This window comes from Cyanistes caeruleus, chromosome 1, assembly GCF_971803275.1.
Source record: "Cyanistes caeruleus chromosome 1, bCyaCae1.hap1.1, whole genome shotgun sequence".
Classification (NCBI taxonomy): domain Eukaryota; kingdom Metazoa; phylum Chordata; class Aves; order Passeriformes; family Paridae; genus Cyanistes; species Cyanistes caeruleus.
In genome coordinates this window covers 85,900,324-85,922,988 of record NC_141701.1, presented here as the reverse complement: position 1 = coordinate 85,922,988, position 22,665 = coordinate 85,900,324, and the positions used below count along the sequence as shown (strand labels likewise).

At 38.1% G+C, this 22,665-nt stretch overlaps 1 long non-coding RNA gene across 1 annotated transcript in view; it reads right to left on the bottom strand.

The window, feature by feature from the left end:
- Positions 1-13,477, bottom strand: part of LOC147655692 (uncharacterized) — a 146,016-nt gene extending 132,539 nt beyond the window's left edge. Inside the window, exon 1 of the long non-coding RNA XR_015290145.1 lies at positions 13,425-13,477. This is a non-coding gene — a long non-coding RNA (uncharacterized LOC147655692). The remainder of the gene's footprint in view (positions 1-13,424) is intronic.
- Between the last annotated feature and the right edge of the window lie 9,188 nt (positions 13,478-22,665).

Below are 22,665 nucleotides of genomic sequence, written 5' to 3'. Positions count from 1 at the left end.
AAATAGATGGGAAAAAGCCCCACCATTAAATTGCTCTTGGATAGGAACACCAGATTAACTCACAAATCCCAACAATATTGATAAATTTAAATAATCAGAATACTATCCAGCATTTAAATCTTATCTTCACAGTATGGTTAATAAGTTAAGCTTCCAGTCAGCTGTGAAGTATGCAAGCTTCCAGTTTGCCATTGGAAAATGTCCCAAGTCTTGTTCACAGTGTCAGATAAACCATCAATATACCTACCCTTGCTTTTGCATGGCCTTGTAATCTATTCAATCCCTGCCCAATCTCATCGCACAAAATGCTGTGACCTAGGCTAGTTGCTTTTCCTTCCAAGTGAAACAAAGAAACCACAGCTCTTCCTCCTCTTTTCCCTACTCCACACAAGTCTACATTTTCTTCCGATTCCCAGCTTTCAAGTGAAATGCATGGGCTGCAGTGACATTAATTCCAACTGCTTTTCCCATGTGAGTCTCTCTTGATCTGCAGTATTCCTCACTACATGATGCCCTTCCAAATCCTGATATAAGGTGGGGGGAAGGGGGGTGGGATTGGGGAGGGGGGCGGGTATTTCCTTTCTTCAGCCAGCAGTGAAAGGGCTAAAGCCATGAACAACAAAGTGATGTTTTCTTCCCATGTTGATTTGTCTTTGGGAAGTAGAGACAGTGTGAAGCCTTTTTCCTCTTTCCTTTGAGAGTATTTCTTAGAAAATGTCATACGAATCCCAGCACTGGTCAGAAAGATAAACAGAAGATTGAGAATTACCAGAAAGGGTGTAAAGAATATAATAGAAAGCAGTTTTATACTGCTATACATATCCATGGTGCATTCACATCCTAAATAGTGAATATATTTCTGATCATTCTAACCCATAAATATTATAGTAGAATTAGACAAGGAATAGTAGATGACAGAAAAGGATAAAAACATTGAAAGGCTTTGCTCATGCAATGACTGAGGCACTTCAATTCAGAAAAAAGTACAGTCCAAGAAGATTAGTAGATAACTAAAATATCTTGAGTGGCAAGCAGAAGAACTATTCACCATTTCTCAGAAAAAGAAGAAAGAGGCTCCCAGTGAAAATTACCAAGCCTCAGGATTCAAAACTCACAAAGGGAAGTGTTTTCCATGGGCTGCAGAATGAAGCAGTGGGACTCACTGACACAGCATGTAATGAAGGTCAAAAGAAAAATGGTTGAAAAGGACTAGTTCACTTCATAGAGAGATCTGCTCAGTCCTGTCAAATGCATCAGGATGAATGTAAGACACAAATCTAAAAATCCCTCATAAGCTACTATTAGAAGATGGAAAGGAAGATCATAGGAAGAGCATACTTACCTTGTTTACTATGTTTCTCTAAACAGCCGTTACCAGAACTTCTAATAGGCTAAAAGGTCATCTTTCAGCCTTATCTGATAGGCCCATCTTTGTGGGTCCTTCCTTCCTTTCCTTCCTTTCCTTCCTTTCCTTCCTTCCTTCCTTCCTTCCTTCCTTCCTTCCTTCCTTCCTTCCTTCCTTCCTTCCTTCCTTCCTTCCTTCCTTCCTTCCTTCCTTCCTTCCTTCCTTCCTTCCTTCCTTCCTTCCTTCCTTCCTTCCTTCCTTCCTTCCTTCCTTCCTTCCTTCCTGCCTTCCTTCCTGCCTTCCTTCCTGCCTTCCTTCCTGCCTTCCTTCCTGCCTTCCTTCCTGCCTTCCTCCCTTCCTCCCTTCCTCCCTTCCTCCCTTCCTCCCTTCCTCCCTTCCTCCCTTCCTCCCTCCCTCCCTCCCTCCCTTCCTCCCTCCCTCCCTCCCTCCCTCCCTCCCTCCCTCCCTCCTAGAAGAAGGCATACCAGTGGGACACTGGAGCAAAGCCCTTGCTCTGAGATGCTAGCAAACACTCTGGCTCATGACATGCAAAGGATGAATCCCAGAATATATAGGTTGCTCTCTCAGCTTTGCCCTTGGCCTGCTGCCTCACTCAGTGATTATCCAAAAGCTTAGTATATTCTGTGTAACAGAGATTTCCAAACTAAAAACACACCTATGTAACCAAGAAAATGCAGATTTCCTGTCATGGATTTCAGTACCTTGGGAGATTCTCAAGTAGAAGACTAATTCAGAGATTTAGGTTGATAACCTAGACACAGATGTTTTTGTTACTTTGGATTCACCCACTTCTGTGCCTAGGTTTCAGCCCAGAAGATAACAACAGTTTTGGGGTGGGTGTTTTTTGTTATTCTTTTCTTTTCCTTCCTTTTGCCTTTTATTCCTGCAAAGGTTTTATGTGGCCAAATATGTCAGATATTTTGATAACAAGTGATACAGAAACCATAAAAATATCTGAACTTATACTACATGTCTACAAATGGAGATGAAGTCCAGCTCTGACATTTCCAAATGGCTTTTGCTCTCCCCAGTTTAATGCACATAGCCTTTTTAAAAATAAAAGTGAAATCTAGCATGGTTCACTAAGAGTACTTCTTTAGAAGCTAGAGGGTGGATTTGCCCCACTTCATATCAAACCGTTCGTACCAGATGGTTGCAATGTCAATGTAAGGACAAAGTCAATGCAGATTTTAGAAAATAGCAATGTTGTGGAAAAAGTGCTCCCTCTGGTTATTTTACTGGAGAATTATTTGCTTACAGCAGAAGAGAAGTAGGGCAGAGGGCAGTTGGGTTTACCTGCATTGTTTTCACCATTACAGTCAGGACGAGAGTTGTTTGCCAACCGGGGTTTTGTTCCCCCCACGCCCCAAGGGCACACGTTTCTGACACGCTGTGTTAGTTTTCTGAGGAGGTGAGGGCTGTTTCTCACAGGCCGTGCATTTTCTGGATGCAGTAGGGAGGGAAGGACACAGATTCGTTCCCAGTGTGGGTTTCAGTCATTCTTTTTACCTGCTACGCCATCCATGTTGTTTAGGATCAGAGACCCAAAATGACAGACGTGACTGAGGCAGCTGCTGGAGCCGGCACAGTCTCCTTCAAACCCCCCTGATCCGACACAACAACAGTGCAGCGTGCTGGCAGCCCTGGAGGATTACAGCATCACCGCTGGCTTGCTGTTAACCCTTTGGAGCCCGCAGCCAGCCAGACTATGGCATGAGCTAGCAGGTGACAGACATCGATAGCACCCAGTGCCCGAAGGCAAAGCATCTCTCTAGAGACGGGACCTTGAACAGCAGCACACCTCTACAGTACCTATTGCTAGTGTGGCACAGTCGGTTCTACCTGCCTTAAAACAGTAACAAAACAGAAAACTGTCTTCCAAAATTTTGCAAATGGAAAGAAAAAACCCAAACAGGTATGCCAAGACATTCTGAGGAGATAGCAGCAGTAGCTTCAAGGGTTATCTCTTCAGGAGGAGACTTAGCATAAATTATTTGTGCATCCACCCAGGGAGGTAGCGCGGGCATGTTCTAGGAAATGTCATTTAGACCGAGTCAGCAAATGCAAAATATTTGAGTGTGCTGTGCTTGATTGCTGAGGAGACTTCACAAACTAGTGGTTGCCATGTTGAAAAGGAAAAGTAGTGTCCAAGTGCTGAATTGAAACCCCCAAAGATTAAGAATAATCTCAAAACACATCTTTGGGAATGTGAGAAGTCTAGAGACTTCTGCACCACAACCATGTCATGATTCCTGGTTGCCCTCCCAGGCTAGTGGATACTAAATGGTATCATTATGATCCCTCCTAGTTAATGGCAGTCACAGCTCGGACTGCAGTACTTTCACAGTCCAGCGCAAACACAGATTGGCAGTGCTATGTCTACATTTTGCAGTGGTAAACACACCTCCCTGTAATGATACTATCTTACAGGAATACTCTACTGGCAACCCTGACCAAGGACCAGCAAGATGGACCTTTGGTGATATCAAAACTGAGCTGCTTTTTGACCTTGACAGGATAGGCTGTTCTTCTCTTAATGTGTGTTAATTGCTGTATCCCCTAAGCTATTTGGTGCAATAGAAAAATCATGGACTTTTGTCAACAATCTGCACTTCATGATCAGGAAAAAAGGTTTTCTTTTTTCCCAAACTTGGTTTACAGATAACTAACATAAAAAGTCAAGACTATCCTACTGTCAGTCCTAAAACCTATTTGGTTTGAGACCATGAAATGTGATTTAACGGATACCTTTACTATTGTTTATTTTCTTGTCATCCTCTTTCTTCCTCCTTCAACACCTAAATGTCTACATATCAGCTGGTTCTTTTAAGTCTGTCATTCAACTTTTTATCACTTCTTTCTCTTCTTTGAGAAATTGTCTTCTCTTCCCTCTTTGTAAGGATGAGGACAGATGAGAACACTCATTCCCCATGCCAGATTTTTTTTTTTTTTTTTTTTTCCTCTCATCTGAAACTATTAGTAAAGATGACACAAAGATATTGGGTAATGCTGGTTGAATGACATCACAGAGTACTAATTAGTCATAGGCCCCCTGACATCTGAAACTCTTTTATTCTTCTGCTTTTCTTACATTTTTATTTGAAAAAGAAGACCTTTTCCCCAAATTCCCAAATGCACTAATCCATTAAGCATTCCAACAACAAGGAAATGAATATTTAATTTCTTTAATTCTACTGTCTTATTGAAAACACAGTTTCAAGGAAGTTCATTTTATGTGTGGTGATATTGAGGCAGTCAGTCTCAGTTCCCAGGTCTTGTCACAAGTGCTGAAGCCAAGAATAGATCTGGGTGTAAGTTGCATTGTTCTGGTACATTGAAATTCTGACTGTGTCTAGTTAGCATTGTTCCTAACAAGTGAAAACCAAAGCTCATCCTGTCCCTCCTTTAAAAAAAAAAAAAAAAGAAAGAAAGAAAGAAAAGGCTTTGCAGATTTTTGTTACAAACAAACTATATTGCAGTACATGCAGAGCACAGCTACTGATTCTATATTTTGTCCAACCAAAATAGGTCAGTTAGGAAGCACTCCAAAGTTGCACAGAAGTTGGCATTTCTGATTATTCGGGCTGAACGATTCCAACGGGCCAGTTGTCAAGCACAATTTGCAAAGGCTCCTGGCACTCTGGCCAGGGGGGAGTTCCCCAATTTGTGTTATAACACAGACAACAGCAGTAACATTTTAATCAGACAGTTGAGCCTGCTGAGAAGCTCTGTTATAATCCCTTGTTAAGCCCAAAAGGACTGCAGTTAGATATGGATGGGGAGTCTACAGTGGGCTGTGGTTCCTTAGTGCAGCCACCATGGATGTCAATGCAAAATTGAAGAAAAGGTATTTCCCCTCTCCCTTGACACACGCTGCTGTGAGTGACTTTAGTAAATTATGCCTTCTGCACACAACTCTAAGCTATTTTAAGAGCTATCTGCTCTGCAATTAGATCAGGGAATACCTTGTATGTTAACAGGGGAAGTCGCAATTAGGAAATAGAGACAGAGTTCTTTATCTGGAGGACTCACAAGACATAGGTGAAAGATGGATCCCAAGAGCTCACTCTGGGCAGTTAAATGCATGTTAAGCATGAGTTCTTCATCTATACCAAACTTCTAAGATATGTTCTTGCAATCAAGAATTTAAAATCAAAAGTAGGGGTTTTAATTTGCTGTAATGTCAAAACCATTCTTTTAAAGATACTAAAGAATAAGAGGGCAACAATATCAGCCTTCATCTCATGGTCTACTTGGGGAGGCCTCAGTATAAAACCAAAAATCCTTCAAGGAAAAGAGAGGAGGAGCGAGAAGAAAGAACCATAGGACCATGGATTTTGCAGAAAAAGAAGTAGTGTATTTAAGAAAAAAACAAACAACAAAACACTGTTCAAATGGAATTAAAATATATAGCCTTGAAATTTAAATACCATAAGTACAATAGTTCCTAAGTTTATGTTTTAATTACATGAACTAGTATCTTTCTTGAAGCAATTATAGTATCCCTAATTAAACTGTGGATATTTTACAGCAGTATCAATTAGCTCTTTAAAAACCACATTATTAATTTATCAGGAAGACAACTTGATAACATAGTGAAGGCAATGAAATAGATCAGTCTGTAACACCCACTGCTAGAAGGAACAGACTTCATTCAAAAGTAAATGGACAGTGAATCTCCACTAACTTCTGAGAAGCTGCACAGATTCACCCCTTTCAGAATGGGATTTGCATTCCTAACATCAAAACTTTTTTCTTTATCTTTTTTTTGCCTGTTTTCTATACACACAACCATGAAGAAAATCATATTGTCCCAGAGTATGACGTGACTGTTTTTTTCTTTGCTGTAAAATGTATCTTAGTGTGTCTGGGAAGAAGAAAAGGGTATAAAATAAGTTGGAGGGAGAATGAGAACTGCAATTAAAACAAACAACCAAAACAAAATAAGAACTTCTTCACTGAAAGGTACTTTAGACACTGACAACAAAGTTTCCAGATGATCCAGAAAAGAAAGGAATATGGGAAATACTTCTGGAAAGTATTTCTGAACAGCAAAGAGATGGTTGGGATGGGTTGTGTGTGTTTGACAGCAGCTACTCTTTGGAGTAATGAAGGAATACTAGACAACTCTTTGATCTGCTGGTGGTTTTGGACGGCAGAGATCCATCTGCACTCAATGTGGCATTACTTTATAGGAAGGAAAATATACAAATCCTCTGATGAAGAGGAATACAAACAAACAGTGCAGAGGGAGAAGCACGAAAATCTTCCCCTAGTGCCACAGAATTATGCAGCTCCTTGCTTACCAAGCCATTACACTGGCAACTGTGTGATATAACATAGATACAGATATAGATGATAGATATAGATGATAGATAGATATAGATATATAGATCTAGATCTAGATCTAGATCTAGATCTAGATCTAGATCTAGATATAGATTAGATATATAGATATAGATATAGATATAGATATAGATATAGATATAGATATAGATATAGATATAGATATAGATATAGATATAGATAGATATAGAGTTGGTATTTCTCTCAGTTCTGTTTGTTACATCTTACCAATTTCATTACTCCTTTCTGTTTCTTCTTTCAACCAAATTTCTAACATCATTTCCGCTAAGCATTCTTCTAGAGACAATTTCTTCATCAGGGCCCCACAAATATCTTCCTGATTTGCAAAAGTGTCATTTGTATTTACATACATGTTTGTGGGTCAAAAACCAAGCCTCCCAATCACTTCAGCATGTGCCTGCAATGACTTGCTGATGTCGACATGCACCCTCTTTGGGCCCTGCACAGAAAGTGTAATGTAGAGCTCCATCTGCTGCTGGAGGGGCCTCTTGCTTGGATCATCACCACACAGATTCCTGCAAATGCACGTAGGGAGGACACAAAATTTGTGCTACTGAACGGTCTGTGGGAGTTCTACACGGTCTGCCACCCCTATAGACTTCCATATGAGCCTTTCTGCTTTGTTCTGATGCTCAGGACACTTGGGCAGCATTAAAAACACTGTAGATGAACCCAGTCTTTACCAAATGAAATGTTTGGAGTCACAAAACTGGTATTTTCTGCAGGGAGACAACTGCACCACTGGAAAAATTTCTCATTAATTTAAAAAAAAATTCAGGGTTTTTTTGGTGACAAAATCCCCTGAATCTTCTGTAATATAATGTAGGAAAATGGTTCCCACTCTTCCAAATATCTTTGAAAGAAAGAAAGAAAGGCTAAAGTCAAAGTGGCAACTAGATATTAGAGACACACTAAATATTACCACAGAAGCATGAATAATACAGTAAGACAAAAATAGACAGAAATTTAAAATACAATTTTCCTTTGTTAAAATTTTCTCACAGAAAATTATCTTTCTTTATAAGGAATCATTTACCTCGAAATACTATTTCTATTCTATTACAGATATCTGAAGAGAAATGAAAATAAAACTATAAAAGCTGAAAGTACATATTTGGGAACATGGTTTTGGTACTCTAATTGGTCAAAGCAATAATGACAAAACTAGATAAAAGTTTTCAAGGAGAACTGACTTTTTGCAAGACTTATCAAGAACCGTGCTTTCTAAATGATAGTAATAATAAAGAAATACAGCATGCTTAGGTAGGAAATTGTTTTCCTCCTTTAAATTTGAAAATAATCACAATCTGGAACAATGCCTTTAATATAGCTGATACAATTTGTTGTCGTCCATGACAACATTCCAGATAATCAGATAAAATAATTCTGGATTTGGATGAAAACTACCATTTCTGGCAGGTTTGAACCTATATAGAGTGTATAAACCACTGCACCTTCAGCCCATATAGTGAAAATTATGCATTTAAGCTGTCTTGTTTTGCAGTTAAGTCTCCAAACATGACTTCTCACACAACAGGAGCAGGAGGCTGTAAGACTGTGAAAGACCTCTGGGGCAGCACACAGCCAGCTTCTATCACAGTGCAGGGGATTGCAACAAAAACTTATGCAATACACCAAGAAGGGTGATAAAAGAGGAGAAAGACCTACTAAGCTGAAATAAATGGGATAAGTACATAAATCAAATGCTCGTTTCTCATTGCCAAACTGTTTTTGACCAAATCCAGGAAAGATGGAAAAAATTTTGCAAATGGCAAACCTCCAAAACAGTGATACCTTACATATGGTTCAGGGAATGTTGCCTTTGAAGTTAAAAGGCAGCCAAGTGTGAAATCTGTGATCAATATAGGAAGCAGAAGGAAAAAGCTAACCAGACACAAACAAAAATTCCTGATGGCATTTTAATTCCACATGCATTAGACAGCTCCCAGGGAAAAGACCAATAACTGTATATACTTTAAATAAACTGCTTGCAAAATATGCAGTGTTCATCCTTAATAGTGTACCTGCTTCCCTTATCAGTTAGGCGTTCTTTCATTTCCATTCTCTTTTGATTCTCTGAAGTTTTGAAAGGATGAGATTTTATAAAATTAAATAAATTTATTCTTCTTTGCTAAGGAGTATTGCTTATATTTTTTAAGAACATCCAGGAAATTTATGTAGCTACAAATGTTTGCTCTTTAGGCATTTAGCAGCTTCAGGAAGTATCATCAGCAATTAGAAGAAGAATGCATTAAATCTGGAATTAGATAAAACCTTATACTATTCCCACTGAAATTTCTCTTGGTGAAATATTGGCTGCATGATTTCAAGAAGGCCTGGCTCTCACTGATACAAATAATCCAGTTAGGGAAAGCTTAACTTTAAAGTTAGGGAAAACTGCCTAAAACAAATTTTCCCTCTGCTATGTATTTCAGAAATGAACTATTTCAGCTTTGACTAGAGACAGATCTTATGAACAAAGCCAGTCTCCAAAGATCAGTTTTCCTCAAAATATGGCAAGCATTTCAGTTCGTTTTTCTGATTTGTTTTCTGAAAATGAGATACAAAATTTTTGAATATGATATTTTCTAGCAAATACTTGTTCTGCTGCCATTTAAAATGCTTCAGCACCTCAACTGAACACGTATTTAATATCCTGTCTGTTTTTAAACAGGTGAACAGTGTGAACTGATTTCAATGGTATCTTGTATGTCTTTTAACAAGACAGAGAACAGAAGAATAGCTGACCTCCCAGGGCAAACTCAAACTATACACAGCAGTCCTCTCCAAAGTGCATTAAACTGGGTAGGCATGCCAGGAGGCTGTTTTGGCAAGTGTCACTCCCCTCTGATGAAGAAAGATTTGGGAAGCTACAGGCTGGTCAGTCTTGTCTCAGTTCCTGAGAAGAAAATGCATTAAATCTTTCTGAACATAATTTTTGGACAAATGAAGGAGACAAAGATGATGAGACTACTCATTCAGTAAATAAGGGTATGAAAGTGGATGTCATTTACCTTGCCTTTAGTAAGGCTCTTGACACAGTCTCCCAAAGAATCTTTTCATCCTATCTGGAAGGGTATGGCTTATGTGCATGGAAAACTAGTTGGCCTTCCAGCCTCAAAGAGCTCAAAATCAAATGGTAGTCAGTTACTAGCAATGCTTCTAAGTGTTGATCTTGGTACTGGTATTGCTTAATATCTTAAGAAACAGAGTACAACCAGTCACTGTCTGCTACCAACACACTGCTGGCAGTAGGAATAGTCTTGGTCACAGAACCTCAAGGCTCCATGGAGATGGACACAGTCAGAGTATAATGCTGTTGACTGGTGCCACTAGAACGCATATAAAATAGTGGTATAAATAAACATAACAGCACACATCCAATATGTAAAACTTACTTCATATTGACCTCAATCTATTTTCTTTTCATCTGCCTAGATATGTCATGGCAGGGAACAAATCTACTTCTTAGTTTTTTGAAAGCCAGCAGCAAGTCTGTTGTGACTCAGATCTCGGGGGAGTATCAGGAGCATGTCGAAGTATTTAGAACCACAAATTAGGAATCCTTTCTCATTTTCATGAAATGGCCTCCTTGATTTAAGATTAGAAAACCAGGATGGGATTTTTTATGGCTAGGCAGGATCATCAAAAATGTTTCAGATCTCTAAATTTATAATATGCCATTTAATTTTCAGGGATTAATGCACTGTTTTGACATGTTTCTGTTGCAGAAATAAATCCTGAATAAGCTAGATGAAAATCATCTCTTTTCCTTTGTCTTCCTTTCTCTGTTTCAGTCTTTTGGGTAACTATAAGTGTCCTGAACATTTTCTAAATATGAGTTGGGACTGTGCTGTGCAAGTTAGGGCATCATATTTAGTTTTTGTAACTTCTCTTTTCTCAAGCGACCAAACACTTTTGACTAAGAATGTATACTGTACATATGAAAATATGAAGGATTTATTGCCATTTTTCCATTTCTTTAAATACGTGAATAGTATCCTAAGATATCCTATCAAATGTTAATGGAAGGGTTGAGAAGGAAATGTGTTTAGCAAAGTTTTTTTTTTCAAGAATAGAAAACAATTGGTCTGGGAATACTGTTCATTACTCCTAGGGAAAAATAAAGCATTTATAAAAAAACAAAAGAGACTTCATGCCTCCTACTATTGTTTGCCATGACTGAATAGAAGTTGGATAAGACATTCCTGCAGGACAGATGGTGTTGGGCATCCCTCTTGACACATACCTCTTCAGCCTCTGACTACTGTCAGAGACCTACAAGGGCTTATAGCCTATTAATTTGTTTAGGTCTGTTTGGTGGTAGAGGAACACTGCAGGTTTTGTTTGTTCTCTTTGTATCTGTCCTAAGCCTTCACAAAAAGCACATTGTAAGCACTGGATTAATAGCTCCTCTATGCTACAAGTATCCAGACAGCCTTGAGGTGTGTGCAACTCATGCTAAAGACATCCTTCATGCCAAATATAATCACCTATAATAACACAACAAATAGCTTTTGAAACTGATGGGAGGCTGCTGTGGAGGGCACTGTGGATGAGAAGAATGGCATTCATATCCAGTTTTAGGTCTGCTTGCTGACTTTGTATCACAAGTATGCCCTTATTGATGAGAAAAACCATGGACACAAACCATAAAGCATCTACTGCTGAATTCTACTGCAATGGAGCTCTCTTAAACTATAAAATAACAACCCTCCTAATTTTCCTATCTTGTTTTAATTTGAATTCATTCTTTCATTCATTGTTTTAATTTGAATTCATTCTTTCAGGAAGGAATTGAGTCTGATAATTGTTAATGCAAATAAAAGACTCCTGTAACTTACCACTAACAGCAAAAAGCCAAAGCAAAAGTAAACTACCCAGAAGATGCAATTTTACCACCCTTGTGTTATACTGAGTAATGCATATACTATAAACTACAGATTACCAAACTTGTGCAGTGAATTTCCAGATGCCTCCTAAGGACTGTCAAAAGCAGTTGCTAATACCTCTAACATCCATTGACTTCAGAAGAAGTGTAATCAGGACAAGCAGAAGCACATCTAAGCAAGTGTACATTGTCTTTTAAGAGCATGATTACATTTAGACCAAAAACAACGTACTGTACTTCTAATCCAAAGAAAAGAAAGTATAATTTGTTCCTGTTTTGTTCTTTCTAAGCAAATATTAAATAGAAATACAAATGGTTAAACAGCAATATATATAACAACATATACTAACATAACTTTTTGAGAGATCTCCTCAAAATATAACTCTACATTTTTATCCATGTAAACAATATATTATGACAAAACCTAGTATGTGAGGTTCCTTCAAAAAGAACACCTAGACTTCAGCTGGCAGAGAAAAATTTCCAATAAAACTGAGTAGTATCAAATTTTGGATCCTATACTAGGCTGTGAATTTATCTTTACAAAATACCCAATGGTCTGACTAAAGTCCCTTCCTTATTAATTAACACCAGGCTTTGCATTTATAGGTGGGAGATTTCTTTCAGCCTCTGAAGTTTGTTTTCAGAACAATGTCCTCTCAAATTAGTCCTGCAGTTTACAAAGCATTAATACACTTGATTTTTAGTGGCTGAAGCTCATGATGCTTTTCTTAAGGCATTCACTGCCAACTAGTGACTGGGGAGACAAAAGAACATGCATTTGAAGTTTACCATACTTTAAACATGTTGCAGTTGACTTAAGGGAAGGCACAAATACTTAACACCTAATACTCCATTTCTTGTTTCTCAAAAAGGATGCAAGGGCACAAATTGGTTTATGATTTGTTCATAAAACTATTAATATAAAATACAGTTATTAGAGGTTTCAATAGCTGAACTGAGTACAAACTGTTCTATTTAGTTGCATTTATATAATCTTTCTGGATGGCAAGTCAAAGAACTGGGGAAGCCAAAGAATTCAGCCTTAAATTGTTCAAAAATATTAATGCTCCTGGAAAGCTAAACAATAATTTGATTGCAACCATGGGACATAGCTCTCAGTCTTGGCTCTAATTACACTTCTTCCAAAAATAGTGATGTGTAATTCAACTGGAGGCACTGTAAAAAGAGCAGGTGAGACCACAATCATGCCTTTTGAGTCCAGTATCAACCTCTTCACACTTTTATTTAAAAAAAAAAAAAATTCCTCTTGATTCATATTACACATTTTTTCCTAGATATCCTGGCAGAAAAGCAGTCTCTATTTCTCTCTCTTTTCCTTTTTTTTATTCAGAGGTACATGGAAATTACACAGCACATGAAGAGCTGCCAAGGACAGTTCAGTTCTAAGTGTCATAACAAGCATCATATTTCATGCATTTCTTAACCAGCCTTGATGTACTGCAGGAATGATCAAATTATCTTTGGCATGTGCAAGTGAAGGACACACCAATATACCATGTCAAAGCTACAGCAGAAGGAAGCTGGTATGAATGCACGGAGTTTATTATCTGGGAAATATTTCAGCCTTGAAACCCACCAAAAGCCCTCAGATAGAGTTTCAGATCTTAGAAAACAAAGCAAGGAACTGAACACTTAAATCTTTTGCTCCTCCTAAATCTCTCTGTGGGTGGTGTCTCTTCCAACCTTAAGCATTCAGTGATTCTATGAGATTTACTTCCAAACTTGCACTGACTGGGTTACTACACATCAGACTGACTCCTTGCTTCTGCCTCCTACCTTCTCATGTACAGGCTGTAGGGTAGAACAAGGGCCCCCAGGAATCAGTAGGTCTGCAAAGAGAACAACAGTGTATTATTAGAGGGCAGGCTGCTGGGATTCCAGGCAGGTGCAACAAAGTACATGGTCAATAACAAGAAGGAAACAGAGATATGCCTGTGACCTCTATTAAAACACAGAGCACCTTCAGTAATGCTGCATTACTGACTGGTAGAATGAGAATGAGTGTCTGGAGAAATACTGATTAAAACAAAAAACAAACCATTTGAGCCTGGTCTTTTCCCTCATCACCACTCAGAAAGCTGGACTGGATTCCTTACCCCATTGCTTCCTTTGTGTCTCTCAGACACACCTCCATCATCAAACTGTACTTCATGTAAAAGTTGATGAATCCCACATATGAGAACAGCACCAGTTTGCATTGGTGTGTTAAGGAGACCTCCTTGTCATTCAGGGAAGTAGCAACTACTACTCTCATGAGAACAACCTCAACAATTTTACAGAAAATGTCAGAGAGTGAATAAATTAAGAAAGGACATTTTTAACTTCGGTCTGTAAAAACCTGAGCCAAAACCCACCCAAGACAGCAGGAAAACCTAGTGCAGAACCTCTGCTGGTGCAGCTACACAGCCAATGTCTGTACTCTAGATACAGCCTGCAGACAAGAGCGGCTCAAGGGACTATTTGGAGATTGCTGCGCTGTTATCTGTGGTATCAACAAGCTACAGATACAGATGGATTTTGAAACAGCACTTTTTTTTTTTTTTACCACAGTGGTAGTCAGTTGACAACAGCAGTTTTTTCCAGGAAACTTTAAGAGAATTCAGGAGAAAATAGGACTGTCCTTATATTGATCTATTTGCAACACATGTCCCACAGTTTTTTTAGTATCTCCTCCCACTATAGATCTTACTTATTCATATATCCAGCCTTACTTTACTGCATCTCAGATTCCTATAAAGCCTTTTGCATCTTATTAACTTTCATAATTCTAAAAACAGCTTTTAGGAAAAATAAGGTTTTGGTCTGCTTACGAGGACCTTCCTACATGAATAAGATTTTTAAAGTACTTAAAGTCCTGCAAGTTTTATTTAAATAAAACATTGAGCCACCCACAATGAGTTCAGAGGTAGTCAGTTTCTTCTGGGGTTTACTCATCTGCACAATGGCTGAGCTAGATAGAGATAGGAAGGGCAAGTTCTTACTGTACCAGCTAGAGCAGCAGAGAGGCTTCAGAGCACATATGAAGGGAGGGAGGGAGGGAAGGAAGGAAATTAAGAGGGAGGAGCACTGTTTTTTGAGATGGGAGAAGGATAATAAATTCTCATCTCCTTTAGCAGTGAAACACAGGACAAGATAGAACATCATAATTTAATGGGTTCAAGTGCCCTGCTAAGGCATTCCTGTTAACCTCAAGGTTATTTTATTGATGGCCAATATTTGCTCATTTGTTCATTGGGAAAGACTGGGAAGATGCATTGCCTCTCCTTTATTTAAAACTCAGTGATTGCTTGTTGGTAATAATGGCAGACAAAGATGTCTGTTTCATTCTTACTTAAGCAACCCTTTTATCTAATTAAGTCCGGTTCATGTGCTTTCCTTTCTCCCTACCTCAAAATCTTTAGACAAAACCAACATAGTCAAGACCTTCTTTTCACTTTCATTTTGTTAAAAATGCTGATTTGAAAAAAGTAAAAATAGAATTTCCTTCAAATGTCACTGAAAGTTAAAAATAGGAAGGTATCAGAAAAGCCTTTTATAGTGCAATCATAATACTACCACATCACTGTTGAGCACCACAATTAAAATGATCCACTGTGACAGTGATGTGATACATCTCTGCATTTGGTCTTTCAGGAAGCAGAAAAAGAAATAGTGCAATTCTTGTTCTGTCTGTCAATGGATTTTTCAAATGGGGTACTCATATACTTGGAGATGCTAAAGTATTCTTTCCTTTAGATGTTGTGATATGGATATTTTTTAAACACATTTTTGAGATGTTAAAGTAACATTATTACATAGCCACCAAATCTGCTAAGACAAGAAAAGGAAAACTAAGGCTCTAGGGTACTTAATACTTGCAGCTGGCTCCAAAAGCCACAGTTTGTTTGGAAGACTGTGGCCAGGATAGTTATGTTGCCTTTTGCGAATTAAGTAAGAGCTGCAGGTGTGAAATTACTTTTGATATTTAGATAATTAAATTAATTTAGGAGACAAATTCGTGCTGACATTTCTAAACATGGAGGCTGCTAGAGTTCAGACTGAAAATGAAATGTGAAAACCCTTTAAAGGTGAAGCATGTAAAGAGGCATTTCTGAACTATACAAATCCTGTTTTCTTTACAATGAAGGGCCATCAGAAGAGAACTGTTTTCTTCAAAAAACAACCCTGTTACATAATACATAAATTATTATAAGGGTCCACAGTACACTACAATTTAAGTAAGTTAATCTTACTTTATAATTAGCTATAATAAGATATTCATGAATACTTTATTGGTTTATTCTATATGAATTAAGATCAAGGAAGATTGCAAACTTAAAGGAAATTTTAGATGCATGTATTAAGTAAATAAAAGGAAAAAGATTTATTGCACCAGATCTTGAATATGCAAGGAATTATACTAAGAAATACAAACCTAAGTTTAAGTCCTTATAGGTATTTGAAGCACTGTGTTAAAAATAGGGGAGACCCCTGTGGCCAGTCCCTAAGACCCATGCTCTTGAAGCTCCCCTCCAAGCTGATTTGGACATACCATCTTTTTGTGATACGAATGTTACATATTCCAAAACATTTGGTCAGTACTTCTTTGCCAAGAGGGCTTTGAGAAACTGCAGCTTCTTTTCTAATAGTTCTTTCTGCCAATACAGATGACACAAACTTGCATTCAACAAGATCAAAGTGTTTACCTCAGTAGGACACCAATGGAAAAACTGGTGTAGGGAAAAATTAACCTCAGGGGGTAAGAGTTTAATTACTGCTTAAGCAACACAGCTGTTTGCAGAAGAGCATACCAATGTGTTGCACAATTCAACATGGAGTGGAACCAGAGTATATAATAATGACATTTAACTCAGGAAGAAGGAAAGAGGGGAAAAAAAAGACAAACCAGAAAAAAACCCATAGCTATCTATAATATAGGAGACAAGGAGTGAGGAAGCATGACTTATTTGCAAGGGCAGAGTAGGCTACTTCATATCATTACATCTGAAACCAAACATTAAGAGAAAAAAATTAATTCCTGATGTTAATTGTAGAGGTAGGAATAACTGGAATATGGAACAGTATAAAGGCTATTTGCCGAAGGGGTACTACTGGAAACATCCAAAAATTGACTGAAGAATTAACTGAAACAGTTAAAATTTTCAGTATTTTTACCACCTAGATTGTAACACCATGACCTGGATAGCAAAGTGCTGTGCAAGATTTTGTCATCCTGCTGAAGTAAAAGCCGACAACATCCATAGCTCCTTCCTCTTTCATAGATCTAGTCATTTAGTTATAACATGAATTGTGTCAGTCAATGTAATAAATGGAACTGATTTGTGCTAACTAAATTATAACTATTTGGAAAGTTTTTATTAGAAGCAATCAAAAGAATCAGTGTTACAAGGAGTTGTACCCCTTTACAGATGTTACAGATGTTAAAATTGAGGTGCAGGATGTAGTTTGGAAGACAAGTGAAGTCCCAAGATGAAAACAGCCTTGAGGTGGACAAAATTAGAACGACTTTAGGCATAGGGCCTAAAATTCATTAAATGTAAGATTAATTAGTAGATTACATAACACAATGCTTAGTATGCACGTGCAAACCTGTGAGGCCATCCAGAGGACAGCGAGGATGAGTGTAAGCCTTTGTCCAAAGACCACCAAAAGACGACTGGAGACCCCCTAACAACAAGTAAAGCATGCACCATAAGGAACAGTGATGTAAAGTCAGAAAAATCAGAAATAGGAGGAAACTTACGGGAAACATCAATGAATATGTATAAGCATACAGTATATAAGTTTAGCTTGAAGTGCTTTGTTTTGTACATGAGGCAGGGTGGGGAACCCCCTCCTTACCCCGGTCAGTTTTGTACATGAGGTGGGGTGACAAGCCCTCCCTGTACTTTGGTCAGTTTTGCTTGTGCTTTAATCATACTTAATTACTGGCAAATTATAGCTATAAATTGTATTTATTTTACTAAATTTTTTTCTTTTATTAAATTGTATTCTTTTATACCAAATTACTGTTCAATTCACTAAATTGTATTCATTTTTAATTAAACTGTTATTAACTCAAGGAACCTAGTTGTCAAAATTCTAATTTCATTTATAACAGTCAAGCATATCACCCTTGACAAATTCACAGTGTTCTCAGTGACCTTCTTCTCCTTCATGTGGTGAGGACTGGCTTCCAAGAGGACTTGAGCCATAATCTCCAAAATAAGTAAGCAAATTTGGCCCGTCTAGTTCCATGTATTTTTATGGGTTGAGATTTCTCAAGTGAACTCTCACTTGGCCATCCAACACAATCCCTCCTTATCTGAACATGTCTCTGACACAAGGCTTGGGAAATGCTGATAAAGACAGAGGCATTTTTTAATCTTCTGCCACTAATTTTCCCAGCACTTTCAGCATTTGTTCTTTTTGCTGCTAAGCTAGCAGTAAGCATGCCCTTGACGTTTATTGTCTGTTTCAGCTCTAGCTGAACTTTTACTGCCCTACTGCCACCCACACCATTGTGGGCAGCCTCTATATTCTTTCTTTGTAGTCTGCTTCTGCCTCTTACATACGTTCCTTTTGCCTTGGAACTGAGCCACATGTTCCCTATTTTGTCAGGCCATGATATGTATACTCATTCTCCTGGACAACACTTTCCTCCTTATAATAAGTAGTAACTTGAGCTCCTTTGCTCTTCAGTGATGCCTTCTACAGGATCTCACCATCCAGCTCCCCTTGAATAAGCCAAAGTCTTCTCAGCTGAAGTTGAATCTATCCCTTGTTCTTTGCCTACCTCATCCCACTCATGATCTTGAACATTGCTGCTCTGTGGTCCCTGGGGACAAGCCTACCATTGAGAAATTACATCATCTCAAATCACGGTATTCAAAGGGCTGAGGTACTCAGTCCTACAACACCAGTAGTAAAGATCACTCCTGAACTCTCAGGGCTCAATACTTGCAGGAAGGTTCACTATGCAGCAGAAAATGTGTTAATATTCTTTTCCTTCCTAAAAAATGGAAGAAATAGCAAAGGCTGTACAACATATTTGTATGGATTTCATTATTTAGGAGAATCTATATCAGTTCTTTGCAAGACAGAATTATCAATTCTGGCATGTCACATAAATATATTTATTCTTGATAGAATAGGGCACTGGAGGATTTGAAGCCATGCTCTTATCCCCTTCCCTTTAAATACCCAGCAATGACAACTGTACCAGTCTCCCATGAATTCACTGGCAGCTGTTTATTTCTTTATGCCTCACTGTCTTTCTCCATCCTGTTGTCTCTTAAATTGTAAGCTCTTTGTGGCAGGAAAGCTCTTTGTTCATTGTTTTGTTGTGGGTTTTTCTGGGCAGCACCCAGAACAACAAGGAATAAGGTTCCTAAAGTTTATCATAATACTAAGCAACACATGTTCATATTTTTTTCTATTTTTATATCTTTAGAGGTGACATTTTAGACCCTTTTTGCCCAGCTCAACTAGACTTCAGAAGCTGCTCCGTTCACATCTTCACAAAGATAGTGGTTTCAGCCACAGTAAGCAGAAGACTAATCCAAATAATCTTCTTCAAATATGTGTAACATAAGTACTGCCCAATGTGTCATCTACAGATATAATCAGCTTTCTAAAGAAAGACAGAGGCACAAAAAGATGACCGTGTTACAGGCTGCTTTTTGCCAGAGAAAGCAAACTGGTCTTTGTTACACTGAGTGGTTTTCTTTAAAAATAACAGAAAAACAAATGAGAAAGAACATGATGTTGTTCTTCATGAAAGAGGAAGGTGGTTCTCATTAACTTTGCCCGAAGAATTGACATACTTGTACTTCAATTTCTACAGTAGGTGCTTGGACCCAGAGAAAGATTACTTTTCACTTTTGAAAACTTTGGAATATCAGAACACCAGTGTTTCATCATGCCTTCAACAATACACAGTTATGTAGAACAAACCTCACCTTTAAAAAAATTACACACTCTCCACAAGCATAGGTGCACAATTTCATGGATGATGGAGAAAGTAAAAAGTGTTTGTCTCTAAAGGCCTCAGTTCCTCTTTTCACAGGTTTTCACAAACTGTTGCTTGTACAATTATTTGGTAAGTTAGTTCCTTCCAAGGCTTAGCAAGTGCTACCTAAAATGCCACTACATTTAGTGGTGTTTCAGAAGAGAAGAAATAAAATAATTCTTGCCTCTAGAGATGAGACTAGTCAGGTCACCAAAGAGGTGGTCCAACTGTACTAACAGTCCCTCTCATCCCAAATGTTTCAGTGTTTGAGAAAATGGTCTACAGCTATGTAATCTATTCCAGCCTAATCAAAATATCCCAGGATTACAAGAGCACTGATGAAGGATGACTATGTTCTCATCTGTGTCTATATGTCAGAGCCATTTTGTTGTGGGGGTACTTTGAATGGAACATCTTTTTGTTCCAGGAGTAACTATTCTGAGCAAGATTTGAATACATTAGTGTCTCCTTCCACCTCTGTGAATAAATTTGCCAACACTTCTAAGCATCTGAAAATAAATAATAAGAAAAATGACCTTTCCTAAAGTCTGACTAGCATAATATTTTGTACTCTGTGTCCATTTTTCTCGAGAGAATCTAATGCTCTGAAACCTGGATGTATTCCACATGACTCTCAAATTTTAAACAGTTTAGTCCTATATTAAATATATCTAATGAATTCCTGAAGCAAATTCAATGCATTCACCTTACACCATGACATTCTATCGAAGATGTAAGAACTAAGAAACAAGTATTGTATCTAAAAAGCATTTGTAGCTCTTGTAGCTTGCACATGCAAAACATTTAAGCTGTGCCCCTCAGAATTTATTTTCATAATTTAATATTGTATTTCCAGGTCTGCTAGTTTTTCTGAGATGCTCATATAAAAAACTTTAAGACATGACTTCTTTTTAATGCATGTGAAAAAGAGATAGCTAGATAATTTGAGTTCATATTTAGAGGATTCTGCAAACAGCAAAGGATTCTTGTGCATCATCTAACAAGGCTGGCTTTTCATGCTTGTTCTGCACTGAGAATAGAGTCCCTCAGATCTCTGCTACCTTGTAGTACTATAGCTATTTTAACTGAGGACTCAGAAGGGGAAAGAGACTGATGGACCAACAATTTTCTACCTCACCCCATCAGTCCCGGCTATAGCAGGACATCATGTGAGACAGAAGACTGTGCCTTTCAGAGCCAAGATTAAGTCCCTTAGAGCGATAAAAATCATCAGTGGTGACAAGTCTGTTCATAAGGGTGATCAGAGGCTTATGCTGAGGGGCTTTTCTGTATGAGCAGCTTCTCTGAGATGGTCCCTAAAATTGGTAACATCAGTGTTTTTTCTGCACCTACTGGTACTGCAATTATTTCCACAACACTAACAAGTAATTGATGCTGTTTACAATAGTACTGAATGCAGGTTTGTAGGGTAAGTGCCAAAGATATGGAAATAAAAACAAAAGAAGATCTAGTGCATGCCACTCTAAATGAGAACATAAAATTCACACAGCTTCAGAAGATCCAGGTGTCCACCTAGTGTTCCTCCAAAGCATTAATTTATGGGACACTCTCCGAAGAGCTCACAGAGCTTTAATCACATTGAAAATCCACATGTAGCCTGAATATCTGAACTAGATTTAAAAAAAACATATTCAATAAAGTGCTGCACCCTTGTTCTCAGTGAAAAGATGTTCAAATATCATTGTGTCAAAAGAGCAAGGCAGCTACAATTCCAGCTAAGAATAAATTTCTAGGAAGTGACAAATTTCATGTGAAACAACAACACAGAGACAGAATGTTTCTTTTGTCAGACAAGAAACAAAAGCTTCAAGGCACAAAGGAATCATGAAGGATTAATTACTTCACTGATACTGTCTTTCCCAAGTGGGCACTTCAGTGAATCAGCAGTACTTATGATGACATCTACCAAGAAAAATGCAATACCACCTTTCAGAATTATTCATTTTCACAGACCATGTTTACTGAAGCATTCTTTGTTTACTCATGAGATTGTGGTAGGAAAACTAATATTTTTGATGGTTCTTCTCGCTATAATGCCTATCATGACCATATGAGTAGAGGCATCTAATAAAAGGAACTGGGTGCTACAAATGTAATTACTGAGAGGGCCAGACAAACTGAACTATCTAGGATATCTGCTTGTCTACAATGTGCATACAATAACTTTGTCAGCTAGACATCCAGTTGCCCATGTGCATTGAAATAAAAGATTTTGGTTCAGACTGTATTTTGAAGCCCTTTTGAAAGTACTCTCTTAGTCCAGGTGGTAAATAATGTCTCTCAGGGGTTTTAAAAGGGTTTAGTTTTATAAAAGGATAAGCATCACAGAACTGATGACACCAGAGTACTTGTATATAGACATTTGGATAAACACAAGGCAACTGGATAATTATTATAAACTCTTGCAGATGACAGAAGTTTGGGTTTCAAAGAGATCAAGAAGATGTTGGGATCTTGTTCAAAATACTCAAGAACAACTGGATGGGTCCAACAAGCAGTGATCAGGCAGTTGTCAGCCTGTGAAACTAGTCCTGCCATTTTTATTCAGAGCAAGGAGAAGACAGATTCCAGATCTGCCTAGAAAGAAAAGAAAATATTGTAGTAAAACACCTACTAGAACTAGAACTTACAAGGGTTTGGACTTAATCTGAAAGAAAAGGGTGCAGGACTGTCAGGAGATAATGTTACCATCAAACAAAACAGATTTGTTTGGACCATTAGAGCATTGCTCTAATGTCTTTTTTATTGCTTCAAGAACTGCTCTCCTCCTCCCATAGTAGGTTCAATTCCTACAAACTGTAATGAAAGACCCAGAATGAAGCAGCCTCAGGAAAAGGAGCAGCAAAGAACGCAAGTTGTGCTAAACCCAGCCCCTGGCCAGGTTGGTGTTATTGCTGGCCTAAGTTTGCACCAAAGAATAAATATTGTTAATAGTAAATTGCAGAGCTTGTGGAGAGGTCATTGGCAAATCAAAACAGCACAAAAACCTAGAATTGATGTGGTAAT